Below are 14,828 nucleotides of genomic sequence, written 5' to 3' on the forward strand. Positions count from 1 at the left end.
ACACATGCCATTGAAGTGGTGAGAGAATCAATAGCATGGTAGAAATAAATTTAAATTACAATCCTTGTAAAGCTGTCAGAACATCATAGTTATGAGCCAGGGGAGATGCTGACAGCAATAAAAAGACAGCAGCGGGAGCCAATAGCCTGAACGGAATCCAGACTGAGATATATACTGTGCACACATCCTGTCACACACACTTCTTTTTGTCCCCCCCTCAAACCTTGGTCATCTGTTTTTTAGTGCGGGATTTTGTATTCTCTGCTGTGGCTTAAGACATTCGTAAGTAAACTCTGTGGGGGTTTAAGGCTGAAGTTGTAATTTGGCACTCCTAGCTTACATAGGATAATAGTAAGACTGACTTATCTGCCCCAGTGCCGCTGCAATCAGCCCTGACAAGCCATGCTGTTTGTGGAAGTCTCTGAGGCTAAAAGGAGGGAGGGAGGGAGGCTGCTGTCTGCTGCACTCTTAAGTCACTTAATCCTGGGCTGCTGCACTGCTTCAAAATAATTGACTGATTCTTTGCCATATGAAAAGCATTTGGAGATGAGATCCTCGGACCTTTGTCGGGACAATCTTAAGGGAAAGGCTTTTGCTTCAAAATGATTGTAGCTATAACAGGATAAGCGTTAAACAGATAATGCCTGGGGACTGGGGGAGCAGGGTGTTAGTGACACGTCTTCCAAGGAATTATCGAGTACTATCGCAGAGGCCTGCAAGGGTAACAGTTTTGTTTTCAAGGCACATAAATGAACTCTAATGGACCATGAGTCTTCGTGCAATGAATGCTTGTCCTATAATACATCAATGCCTAATTGTGGTAATGTATTCACTCTAGAGTGTAAACATGATTTCCATTCAGTGACCTGCACAGTATTGGGACTGTAATGGCTCAAGCTACTGCAGCTTTACCCTCAGGGGCAATGAAGAAGAAATTACCAAAATTACGACGAGTATTATTTCTAAGATGTCAGCCTTAGTTTCTGTCAGTGACTGGGTTTTGAAAGAACTCTGCAATTTTATCCCTTTATATATTTTTTTAGTTGAAATGAACAAAGCTATTTCCTATGATATAAATGATTTCCTCTGCAGTTACGGCTGGTTTGCTTAAAATTAAAGTCATATGAAGATTTTCATTCTTTGGTTTTATTCTCATTTATCAGTTAATTAGTACAGGCCACACCACAGAGCCACTGTTGTGCTTTATCCTTCAACTTGTAATGTGTTTTAAGAAAATACCTTACCTGCAAAATGACCATTTGAGCTACTCTATGTGTGTTCCCTTGAACTTCTTGAGAAAACTTCACCTTTCTTGCATGCCTCTCGGATGAATGGAGAATCCAAAGAAAGCAAACATTCTTCATGAATTAAAGTCAGCGGGGGCCACATTTAACAACAGCAAAACTACCTCAAAACATGTTTACATACTCCCCAAGGGTGTACAGTCCATTGATCTGGAGTGATAAACTGATTCAGTGATCAACAATCCAATATCATTGATGCAAGATAAAAAACACATTGAAGATGATAAGGATAATGGTTTTTACTCGGGAATAAATCAGCAGTGTGGAAATATTTTGGATTTCCAAAGAAATACAGGTCAACAGAAAAAGCAAATGTCAGCAATGCATGTCGATGAAGAATCTCAGTCATCCAGGTCATGGTAAGGGTTTATAGCCTGCAACTTCGTACCAGTCAGAACTGAAGAAGCTTCTTGAATGAGAGGCGGAACGTCTTCAAGAAACGCAAGCAAGTCCAGTTTCCTACGATATAGCACTTACGGTTAACAATGCAGTTACGAGATAAGACATGACATAGCTGCTTGGACGAGAGTCTCACTCTGCTTACTTCTCACAACAGCATTAGCTGCTCTGTTTTACTAATGTACAGCTGAATGAAGACTGAAATTCAACCGTATTGTTCTGTCCAGAGATGCAGTGACCTAAACCAACCGTGAGTAAGAAAAAAGCGTAACATAAAAAAAAAAAGTTACATGCAGTTTGTTAAGCGATGAGTAGAGTAAAAAAAGTCTGCTAGCCGCTAAGCTAATTTATGTAATGTAAACATGCTGAAGCTAATAATAGGTCACTAGCAAAAAACAATAGCATGACTCTGAACCGTGAGTTATTATGGAGCTGAACTTTATATTAAATGATCTTGTTGTTCGTCCATGTTTTGGCTTTAGGGCTTTAAGCCAGATAGTCCTGAAATTTTAGGGAAAAATGATGGTTTGGGTTAAAAGTAAAACATTTCTTTCAGAAATGGCTGTCTAGCAGAAAGCCCTGAAGGCTAACTTGTGTTAGTGGAGTCAATTTAAAGTAAACTGTACTGCACTTTATATTTATGTGTTGTTTTTATCTTTTCTGGCCCAAAGCATTAAAGAGAGGGGTTGCTTCTTCTGTGATGGACTGTGGTACGATATCGTCTCATGTTGAACATGGGGCCTCTGAATCGCAATTAATCTAGGTAGACTTTGTAATATCGGCAAATATCATATTGTCGTCCAAAGAATCAGTTTGATGTTATATATGTTACTATATAATGACGAAAACTCTGTGTGTGTGTGTGTCTCTGTTCCATGTTTTTCTCCTCACTGACTTGGTCAATCCATGTGAAATTTGGCACAGTGGTAGAGGGTCATGGGAGGATGCGAATGAAGCAATATTACATCAGTTGGCCAAAGGGGGGCGCTACAGCAACCGATTGAAATTGCAAACTTTGAATGGGCATATCTCATGCCCCGTATGTCGTAGAGACATGAAACTTTGCACAGAGATGCCTCTCCTCATGAGGAACATTTTGCCCCAAGAACCCATAAGTTCCAGTTTTATAGATTTCCTGCCATTTTGAATTTTTTGAAAAACACTTCACCCCTCCATTACTGACCCAATCAAACAAAATGGGGGCGCTAGAGAGCTAATTTCTCATCTAGGCCTAACTGCCATATCGATTTTTACTAAACTTGGTAGATATGTAGAACAGGACGCCTCAAGGTGACTGGAGAAATTTAACTCTAATTGGCAACTGGGTGGCGCTATAACAACAGAAAAATGCTTAAAAATGGCTAAAATGCGATCGATCGCTGTGGCTCCCCCTGTGGCCCAATGTCTTTTTTTTTTTGTTTTTTTTGTTATTTTTGGTATCACCAAGTCATGGTATGGTATGGTATCCATAATTCCATCTTTTTTTTGTAAAGATGGTTTCACAGCATATGGCAGTAAACATCTGAATCACTATGTAAAACTTATCTTATGATCAGCTGTTCATACTAATGCAAGCTTCTAGCCTGATGTGCGAGTTAGAGACATAACTGAGCATTTACAGTAACAACATGCTTTTTCAGGTGATGTAGTGAGCCTCTTCCCCTCACAAATCTCTGTGCACAGTGCTGCCTTTGTGTGATTTTTGCTTTCCTCGCTCCCTGCCTTCCTGCCCACATATGCTGAGAAAATTAGATAAACCTTTTTATTTTAGTTATAAAGCGCTCTGCTTACAGTTTTTTTTTAAATGCATAACCACATCCTGGCCAAGAGTGGATTGTTAGCCATTTGGCTGCTTGGATTCTCTTGAGGATGGCTTAAAACATGAACAAGTCTGTTATCTAAGCCTCCAGAGAACCGCAGATCTGCAATTTTGTACCTACAGTTAAACAGCATTTTGCTTCTATTTAATTTATGTATTTGTATTAATATATTACCTATCCTTAGGGCTGCCCCCAAAGCACTGATGATTGAAATCATCAATCAGTAAACCACTCACTGTTTTTGGCTCCATCATTGTACACAGAGCGACGCAGGATAACAGCACGGCAGGTTTGAAATAAACCAAGTCTCAAAATCTGGCACAGCTCTACTAACTCTATATCTTTTTGAAGCATGATATTTGTGGCGTGTGTGAGGTGGCAGGGTTGTTTTATGCGATTGTTTTTGGCCCGAAAATCTTATTTACATATATCAATATACTGACTCACAATGAGATTGTGAATTTTGTTAATGAAGCAGTCGTATTTTTCATATTAAAAGCACAAGAGTATAGAAGCAGAGTTAATGTGGCAGTAAAACAAGTGGGTGTAAATGTGAAATTAAAAAATGTCAGGTCTTCTGTTATTTGTGGCTTCAAGGCCTTGTTAGCTACTATTTAACTCTGAGGTCTCTGGATCAATATAGAGTGTTACGTCAAGCTTCTATTTTGCTTTAAAGTGCAATTAAACTAACAAAAGGAAATAATATTATTCATAAATGTGCAATTCTTCTAACGTTGTGGAAGCCATACTGAAAATCTGTGCCTTTTTTTGATATCGCACCATGTCAGCAGGGATAAAATCTATTTCAAGTGCTGAATTAAATGCATCACTGGAAACTTTAATTACAACAGCCAGATCACTACTAATTACCACTGGCCATTAAAAACATAATTCACATTACTAACAAGATGCAGTAATTTTGTCAGTTCTGACAGCATAGAGAACACAAGACAACCAATAGAGGGGGAAGGGAGGAGGGGGACAAACATTGACGATGGAGTGGAGCGTCAGTGTACCAGTGTTACGGATCAACTAGTTTGCCTATTTACTGGTGACTTTTGCCTGAATGCGCCGGTGGTTGCTTGTCGTGAAAGCAGATGCTTGGAAACAGCATGATAACATTCAGTTGTCCTTGTGAATGCCTAATTGTTTTCTTTTACATTAAAATGTCACAACACACTCGCCTGAGTCTTCGACTGCACTGAACCTAAATCAACTACAGGAAGTTTTCAGTCTCAGTTATGAGATCCATCACCATACCACAAAAATAATTATCTGATGCTACTTGATGCTGGTCCATTTCACCATTATGCAGTTGTGCATAACAAAGTCTTGCATAAACAATACAGCAAGATCAGCATTGGAGCACTCTCTTTATGCTTGCAACACATCATTTTGGACGTCTCAGCGCTATCCAACTTCTAATTACCTGTGGTGGGCAAATTTTGACAACATGTTCCAGTGCAGTGATATTCAACAAGACACTACCTCCTACTACATCTTCAAAATGACCAAATTTTCTGAGACAGAGTTTGTGTGTACCTAATAGCCCAGTCAGTACTGCATTTTTGAGGGAGATATGAAGGACCATAAGTTGTATCTAAAGCTGCAGCAATTAGTTGATTGATTAATTAGATGATCCACTGAAAATACATCCCCAGCTATTATAAAATATAATCAGTTTTAAGTGGTAATGAAAGTTTAGCTGGCAATGAAAGTGCCAGCCCTACCAGAGCATAATTAACCAATCTGATACAGATTCTCTGATGCTGCTTTAATTTATTTATTTATTTATTTATTTATTTTTACTGAACAAAAATTCAAAGACAACACTTTTGCTTTTGCTCCTATTTCTTTATTTACAGTTTACAGTTAAAGATCTAAGACTTTTTTTCATGCACTCAGTAGATGTATTTCTCTCAAATTTTGAAATTTTGTTAGGAGTCGTGCCATTGACGTGCGGGAATGTCCACCAGAGCTGTTGCTTGTGAACTGAATGTTCATTTCACTACCATAAGCTTTCTCCAATGCTGTTTCAGTGAATTTGGCAGTACATCCAACCAGCCTCACAATCACAGGCCACATGTAGCCACACCAGCTCAAGACCTCCACATCCAGCATCTTCACCTGTAAGATCATCTGAGACCAGCCACTTGAATAGCTGATACAACAAATGGTTTGCAGAACTGAAGTTTGTCATCATAACTGACGTGTGCAGTTGTGAGGATGGTTGGATGAACTGCCAAATTCACAGGAAAAAACAGTTGAAGACAGCTTATGGTAGTGAAAAAACTTAGTTAACAGGCAGCAGCTCTGGTGGACATTTCTGCAGTCAGCATGCCAACAGCAGGCTCCCTTAAAACTTGGGACATCTGTGGCTCTGTGTTGTGTGATAACACTGCACATTTTAGAGTGGCCTTTTAATGTGACCATCCCAAGGCACACCTGTGTAGTAATGATGCCGTTTAATCAGTATCCTGATATGCCACACCTGTCGTGACTCTATTATCTCGGAAAAGGAGAAGTGCTCACGAACATTTTCACAATTTGTGGCTAAAATTTAAGTGAAATACATCTGTCGAGTGCAATAAAAAGTCTTAGACCTTTCACTTAAACTTGTGAGAAAATGGGAGTAAAAACAAAAGTGTAGCATTAAAATTTTTGTTCAATAAGAATTGTGACCTCAATACTGAGCTGGGCATTTCCCAGCTAAAATCCAGACTTTTGATTATCTTGGTTAGAAAACTTATTTTTATCATTATTAGGTTAACTCTTTGTGGATCCATGCAAAAATGTGTGTAATATGTACGTATGTATGAAGGAATGCATATAATTATGTCCATGGAGTATGTACACATGGGTAGTTGTGTCTTCTCATGCTATATGGTGAATCTTCATCCACATGTGCATCTATGTTGGGTAAAACCCACTTTCAAGGCGATTTTGTTCTGCAAAGCTAATTGCCTATCCATTGCTGTTAAGGGCAATGAAGTAAAAAAAAGAAGAAAAAAAAAATAGGCTTGTCAGTGCTTTCTGTGGGACATGTAATGGTGACAATTTGCAAATCACCTCGAACCCAGTTTGGCATTTCAGTACACCAATACTGACATACCTGTAATCGGCTGCTGTCAGCCCATACATCTGACTAATTTCAGTATGCGTCTAATTTACTTCAAGGCTGGTTAAGTGGTTTGCATTGGCCAGCAGGCCAGAACTTCCCCACGGAAGGGTCTAATCTGGCCCACTAATACTAATGCTAATGCAAATGTAAAGGCTAAGAGGTGTCAGGTTTCAGGAGCAAGTTAAACAGTGAGCAGTTAGTTCATCTAGAATGCTGCTTCAGAGGCTAATTACCATGACCAGGACACAGTTCTCCAAAAATAATTAAGTATATAAATAAATAATCCTTCATGTGATTATATTTAAAGTTACTGAACACTGTCTAAAATATTGTTGATCAGCAGGTTCAGTGCAAAAGAATCTGTATCAGACTTATTTTAAAACAATTTTGGCAGAGCCTTGGTGCAAAAGCTCTGCCAAAATTTTAATTTGCAAATGATTTCTAACTCAAGGGATAACTTCACCTGTTTGCTCAATAGCTTCTACATCAGTGAGGTGTGGTGTGCCAGCATACACAGTGGAAATACATAAAAAAAAATGCACAAGTAATGACAGTGGCAAAATGTAGAAAAAGGGATACTTATTGGTAAAATTGCACTTCTTTTTATTAAGATATCGCAGACTGTTCAACATCTATTTTGTAAATGTATTCTTCATTAACTTAACATTTTCAAAAAAAGGTGAAAATTTGGGGGTGCTGTTATTTATAGGTTGTCATGCAATAGCCCACTTGAGAACAAATTGGGTTGTATGTGGACGATGAACTGAAATGAGTTTTACACCCCTGCAATAGGCTGTACCAGTGTTCCTACTTACGGAGGTTTGTTGTTTAAATTTTAAGCAGCATACTGAAAAAAGCTCTGGGTGACATGTGTAACAGAAAAGGTAGTCTGGAAAAGTATTCATTGCATAATTCATTGGTTGTCAACATTTATAATTTAAGCTAAAACATGTTTAAAGACCACACTGTTTAAAACAAACATGTCTGACTCATTATTTTTTTAACTTTTGATAGTTATGATTATTACATACATATACTCAAACATATCTCAAGGCACCAAAACTATTTCCATTTTCCGTGTGCACACCTTCTTATGTTGCAGTCATATGAGGCATAGTTAAATATTAATCTTGTGTGGGGAAGGACATTCTAAAAAACATTATCCATCTTTACACGCTGCGGTCTATTTCAGATTAATGAGTGCAAGCAAAGCAGCATTTCTTTTCTTCTGCGACACCAATAGAAAAATATGCCATGTCTGCATTTCCATTTGTTTTGGCGGTTGGGTATGACTACAAAATAAAGGGAATGAATTTAGACTCAAGCTTTCATGGCATTTAATGCATGCGACCTAATTTAAGAACAAAAACTGTGAAAAACAACATGTGGCAGTAATATATTCATATTGACTTTACAAACATAATACTACATTTTCATATATTTATGCCAGAATTGATATATTCTTGCCTCATGGTCGGGCAAGTTGAGATGGCAGACACTAAACATGAAGGGAGTCTTAGAGAACCTTCAGTTGCAGCTGCGAGCTGCAACTTACACTACTTACTTAATTATCCTCTTTGCTCCCTGAGGTGCAAATAAGGTCATGACAAGATTCAGCATGGCGTTTAGCACTACTATTAGTCCCTACTGCATGCATTAATAAGGAGGCAACTGCTTGAGGGCCTTGCTCAAGGGCAAATGAACCGCAGTTATTTAGAAAGGTGGCTACTTGATTTTTCACAGAGTCAGAAGTCTCAAGAGTCTCTGGGGTACTAAGATTCCTCTGTGCAAAATGCAACCAGCTACTTAGAATCAAATTTATTTGGAGGTATTAATACCACAATGGACAGGTAGTAAAAATAATGAAAAGCAGCCTACCGAGGATCTTTAAAAAAAATAAGGTTTTACAGCACGTATTATCTGTTCAAGTTTATTGCAAGGCTGCTCTTCAGTGTGAAAGCAGTGCTGTGTTATTCTCAAGTTTCAATGCCATGAACAATAAGTAAAAAGAGTCAAATAACAAACCATTATCATTTTTATGTCAGTCTTCGTCTGCTGTTTCAAGAAGATATGAATAATTATTTTGTCACTTTAGAAACAAAGGACCCATGACAACATATTGATTAGAAATCACTTTGAGCACTAACATTTCACATTTAATACAAGCCTCCACGTTGGGAAACGTCTTACAATCGCCTGTTGACAACAGCCACATTATTGCAGATTAGCAATTAAAGCCCAGAAGGCTTAAGGGGGTAAATGCAACAACCCTGTGCGCTCACAATTAGATAATGCTGAGGCCTTTCCTATGCTGAGCGGTGATTATCTGCAAAAAAAATCTGCCATTAGTAGTGTGGCTGTATATCAAGCCGAGCTGCTTCCTCTCACTCTCTATTAAACTCGCCACTGAGTTCAGCAGCTATTTTTCAGCGTTTATTCCTAGCATCATGGCACTCTCCATTTGACCATAATGGTCATGAATTGCTGTGTGACATATTTTCCCTAGAATTATAGTAATGTGGCAATTCAGAATCCACTTAAAGGAACTGCGCTTGTCATTTCGGTGCATGATAAATATAATGACCACTTACCAGAGGTGGAGGTGTAATCAAAAGCAACCCATCTCTCAGACTTGCGATCAGCAACAATGCTGGGATTGTCTGACCAGATGCTACAATTTTGTATTGACAGCATTGTGTGTGAGTCACTGGAAAGGAAAGGGATGAAATTTGGCTTATGTAAAGTCTAATCTTTTGCAGTCTCACTGATGAGGGATTGGACCCACTGAAAGCACTACCTGGTCTCTAGAGTCTCTGTCTGACAGGCAAAGATAATGTTTTAGATGGACTGACTCCCTTGTTACCTCCCACTGAGAGCAACACAGGGCACAACCATGTTTTCTCTTCATACAAACCATGGCAACATGGTAGCAATGCAATACGCAAAACTCTCTCTGAATAGGGACTGAAAGATTCTACACTTGGCAAGGAAATGCAGTAAAAACACCAGCAGCATGACAAGGCTCTGAGAGGTTTGCCGTTCTTTTTCTGGTCGCCAACAGTTGCAAAATGTTCGCTGCAGCCGCTCGTCACTATCACTTTTAAAACAGCCTTCCACTGACATCGGAAGAGGGGTGAAACAAATACCACAAAGACCAAGTTACATTGCAGAACAACAACAACGGACTCTACCTTGTGCCAACATTTTTATTTACGCAGATATTCTGTATCACGGCAACCTGACGCAACCAAAGCGTCTCAGCTAAAAAAAAACTGCACCCTTTATTGCACCTCACTGCACTTCTGTGTTTTGCATTTATCACTGAACAAGTATTTAACAGTTAAGAATTCCTCCAGTATTCATTGTTCAGAAGGTTTTTATCAGGAGCCAAATTATCTGCAGAGGTCTCTTCCTCTCCAAATCAAACGGACCAGGTGATTGAAACTGGTAAAAAAAACTAATATTGAGCAATGTATTTCAGATGCTGTTTGGCATCTCGGAGACAAGCAACTTGCCCACCACATGCTATTGTGTGCTCACCCCTTTTCCCTGAAAAGCTAATGTGTGTTCACCTTTTTGAGCCACACATTCAGGAGTTTTTTACTGGGAGCCGAATTTTCCGCAGGGGTCTCCTTTCCAAAACAAATGGACCCAGTAATTTAAACTAGTAAAAACACTGAATGAAGCAGTTTCATGTTACAAGTCAGCATTTCTCTGACAATATTTGGCATGTGATAACTTCAGATCCAGATGTTCAGGAGATTTTCACCACAAGCCAAAGGATCCGCAGAGGTCTCCTCCTCCAAAACAGACAGACCAGGTGATTAAAACTAGTAAAAACACTGAATAAAGCAGTTTCATGTTAAAAATTAATATAACTCCAACGCTGCTCTTTACAGATAGGCTTTTAACCAGTCCCTCCAGAAAATCGCGATCTTGTGATCGCAATAATTAACGCAAATGCAATGAAAGTCCACAGTATTTCCAGCCGACCGGAAGTCGTCATTTGAAACTTCATCAGACGCGTCATCAAATGTGCTAATGTCATTCGGTAAGGAGAAACTCTCTGTATTGACATAAGAATTTGCACTGTTTAAATACATACAATATGTGTTGAATGTATTAAAATGTTATGTTTATAGAAGATGTAGCTTACATGTTGTTTTACAGTCATATTGTATGGTTTGAGAGCTACAATATTCACTCAGGATTTTTTGCAACATTATTGGAGTCCGTGTTTTGAAACTAATTAAATAAAACTAAAGAAGATAACTATAAAAAACATTTGCAGCTATTTTTGTAATGTTCAGTATGATTATCATAGCAAGTGATTACATGACTTAATCTTTTGGAGGTAGTATTTTTTTATTTTTATTTTTTTATCCTTTTGTCATTAGCGGCAATTTTTGTCATTTGCCACAATTTCCCGCCAAAAAAATCACATAAAAATGCCACAAATTTCATCGCAATTTTTGACAAAATTGGCTGCATATTCAAGTTTTTTTTTTGCCGCGAGATCCTGGAGGGACTGTTTAACTACAATGGCCAATGCAAATATGCAGATGGCCCTATCTGGAGCCAGTGTTTGGTTTGTTCGTTCTGGGCTACTGTAGAAACATGGCAGTGCAAAATGGCGATCTCCATAAATATGGACCTGCTCCCTATGCAGATACAAATGGCTCATTCTGGGGTAAGGAAAACACAAGGTAATTATACACAAGAAAATGTACTTACATGATTCCAATTCTGCCGATACATCCCCCTAAATCCTCCACATTGGATCTTTAATTTGTTTCAAAACTATGTCATTTTTGTCACTTAAAAAGCAACAATGATGGCTTGAAAAGAGAGCTTATTCATAAAGCACTAAAATCAGGATAAATGAAGTAATTTTAAAGAAAAAACAATTCAAAACGGTGGCTATATGAAATATCATGCTGTTGAGCCACCCTTGATCACCTCAGGCAAAATTCCATCAGTGCGACAGCCTTACAGACTGTTTCACAAGTCATGGGAACAAGATAGCAAGGCACTGTGCAAATCCCTCTCAAAGAGGACTAAACAAATTATATACTTGGCAAAAAAATGAGGGATATGGGAATTGTTCCATTAAAATAAATAAATAAATAAATAAAAACTCACCAACGCTGCAGCCACTAAGCTCAGGAAGCAAAAATCATATCCATAACAGCACATGAACTGAAGGTTAAAGACAAATCCAATCAATTTAGATAAAGTCACACTTAGGTCCTATAAAAAGAAAAAAGTCTCAGCATCCTTCACTGCAACACAGAGCATGCGACGGCATGCAGTGGCATGCTCCAATGCTCCGTTTCACACACTTGCAGACAAAAGGTCGCTCATTTAAATATAAGTCAATAAACCACTTTTGCTAGAAAGGGCAGCCCCGTTTCTCCTACATCTTGTTTATTCCCTTGCTTCCCGCCTGACAAGGAATGACCATCCTTCTTTTTATTGATGGCTCTTCCTCTCAGTCCCACCCCACACCTGGCTGAGATTTATTACTGATGTGGAGCCTGCAATTTAATCTTTCAATGAGGACCTATAAGAAGGACATAAAAACCTTTTCAACAAGACTTATGTACCAGGCCCAACAACGAGAGATTCCATCATCTGACCGTATGAAATTTACCAGCCTTACCAGTGATGCTGTGTTCCGCGTTGTTAAATATGGTTCAGTTTAAATGCTTTGGAATTTAGCTGTAAAATGCATGAAAACCTGAGGTGGCTTATATAAAAGCAGCAAACCTGTTTACACACTTTGGTGATGATAGCCACTGTAGTAAACTACCTCACTAGGAGTGACTGCAATGCCAGCAGGTAATTAAGGGCGACTCCAAAATCACAGGCTTCATAACTTGATTGCTTTGCTTTGTTTGGTGCAGAGGTCTATTCAGTGACCTACAGCTAAGCAAGGCGACGGCATGCAGAGTCTGAGCAAACAGTAATCTTGTTGATCTATTCATGACATATCCATAAAGCATGCCTAATGTAGTAACTGACTGTCTGACACAATACTGCAATCACTGACACGGGAAACATAACACACAAGTATGAGCAATTAGATGACCCTTGACTGTGTTGTTAGGAGTGATTTAAAAGGAATTATACTCAGCGATATGCGTATGTGTTTGAATGCCCCTAAAGACACGGCAGTAAATGTGTGGATTATTTAAAATGTGTATGAAACATACTGCTATTAAATGCTCATGCACGCTCTTATCCCCAAATTCATCTGGAAATTTGTTGCCTAAGTAATTCACTGTCAAATGCAACGTAATTTGAAAGGATTGCTCTCCTGAAGGTTACGCATGAGGTGTGCCGACGATTCAGCCGCTCGTTAGAACATATTAAGAGGTTGAGGGCATTTACAATTGTAATGTAAGTTGATGATGAATGTTGCGGGCAAATTCCAAGAAGAACATCTGAAATAAAAGCTAATGATGCCATTCATCTGTCCTGCCAAAGTAATATATTTCATATATTTTGTCCTCATGGGTAATGGACTTTCCTCCTGAATTGCATGGATCATATTTCCAAACGGTGCGCTAATGCCCCAATCAGTATCACTTACTACCCTGGTCAACGTTTTCCATTTGTTCCTTGACATTGATGGGCAATATTGTTGTGATTCTGGGTAGAAAATTGCATCCTGTATGTTGTATCAATATCACTGTGTTGTTTAATCAAGTGTGATATGAGAAAAGGGAATCAAGCCTTAACCCCAGGCTCTCAGATCAATAACAATCCTGTACATTAATGCGATATGTCAAAAATCATTTGACACCATGTTATTTGCTTAGAAAAAGCTAACATCACATGAAAACACATTTTTGGAAACTTTTAGTTAGTATAATAACGCTGCTTTTTATAGAATACTATTAGTTCCCGGGACTGTTGACCTGTTGACCTACAACAACCATGTTCACACTCTTGATGAATGCCTGTCTACAAGTGCAGCAGAGGTGCACGGAGGGAGAACTGAATTTGAATTGTGCTAATACGGCTTCAGAGGTGAAAACAACTCATCGGCTTCTATCTGCTGTCACACACCCAAGGCTATCTCTGTCAATCTATCCCATTTGGTCGTCTCCTTTTCTCTCTCCCTCTCACACATGCACTCAAACAAACACATACATCCCTACACGTTTTCCGTGGGTGCATATCTACCACTATAGCCTCCTGTGTGTGTGTGTGTATGTGTGCATTTTTTCCCTCCATCCCCATTACCTGACTGAGGCATGACACAACCCAGATAGCGAGCTCTGAGCTGTCAGCAGCAAAGAAATGGCTCGCGAGCCAATATCGATCAGCTATAATAAGCTTGCAGCATTTGACACAGTGTTTTCTTTCTATCAGCTGCTCACCAGTACACTGGCTGCCCGCGAAAAACTTACCACGCAACCAGCAGTCGTGATGTGGTATGACACTAGCACTAGCCTGACAATGCATGAACTTGGAGCCACCTACAACATACAGCACCAGTATGCCAACAGTGTGCCACTCTGTCATCACACTGCTGGGCTGGTAGAACAGTGATTGCATGGTGTTTGGATTGAAGGGTAGTTTTAGACCTAATAATGAGTAGCAGCATAAAAATAAATTCATGACAGCAGTGGGGCCAGGGATGCATGCAAAGCCCCAATGGATACAGAATGATTAACACTGATTAACAGCATGTAGTATCTCTCCTTTGTCCAGCCTATTTCTCCGAGACATAACTGAGCTCAGTACAACACCCATATGAGATTATTTTCTCATACTTCTTAAATTAAGCTCCTGAGAAATAGCCTTCCTCTTGTCTCAATCCAATCCTAATTTAGGATCTGAAAATGCTCTTTTTCTTCTCTCACTGCAGTAACCTCTATTTGTCTAAAATAATTGGCTCTTGAGATCAGAGTGAGATCCAAAAGAAAGCTTGATTGGCTAATAAATGAGCCTGCACAATTTCAGAAATTTTGTCTGAGTGATTCAAGTCTCAGCTCTGTATTTTATCTGTTCTCAGAGTTGAGAAAGCTCAGATATGAGCACAGCAAAAGGACTCCTGCTGCTTTATTATTTTGTTCCTTATTTCTCTAAGGGGGGTTAGGAGAAACAGATCAGGATTTAGTAATCTTCAACGAAGAAGCAGATTTTTTTCTTGTGAGACAAAGAAGGGACTAC

At 39.0% G+C, this 14,828-nt stretch overlaps 1 protein-coding gene across 1 annotated transcript in view; it reads left to right on the forward strand.

Moving 5' to 3' along the window:
* The window catches only part of LOC117265004 (cadherin-12-like), a 147,495-nt gene that overhangs the window by 54,023 nt on the left and 78,644 nt on the right, over positions 1 to 14,828 (forward strand). The gene's annotated exons all lie outside the window — the stretch shown is intronic.

Source organism: Epinephelus lanceolatus, chromosome 20, assembly GCF_041903045.1.
Source record: "Epinephelus lanceolatus isolate andai-2023 chromosome 20, ASM4190304v1, whole genome shotgun sequence".
NCBI classification, from domain to species: domain Eukaryota; kingdom Metazoa; phylum Chordata; class Actinopteri; order Perciformes; family Serranidae; genus Epinephelus; species Epinephelus lanceolatus.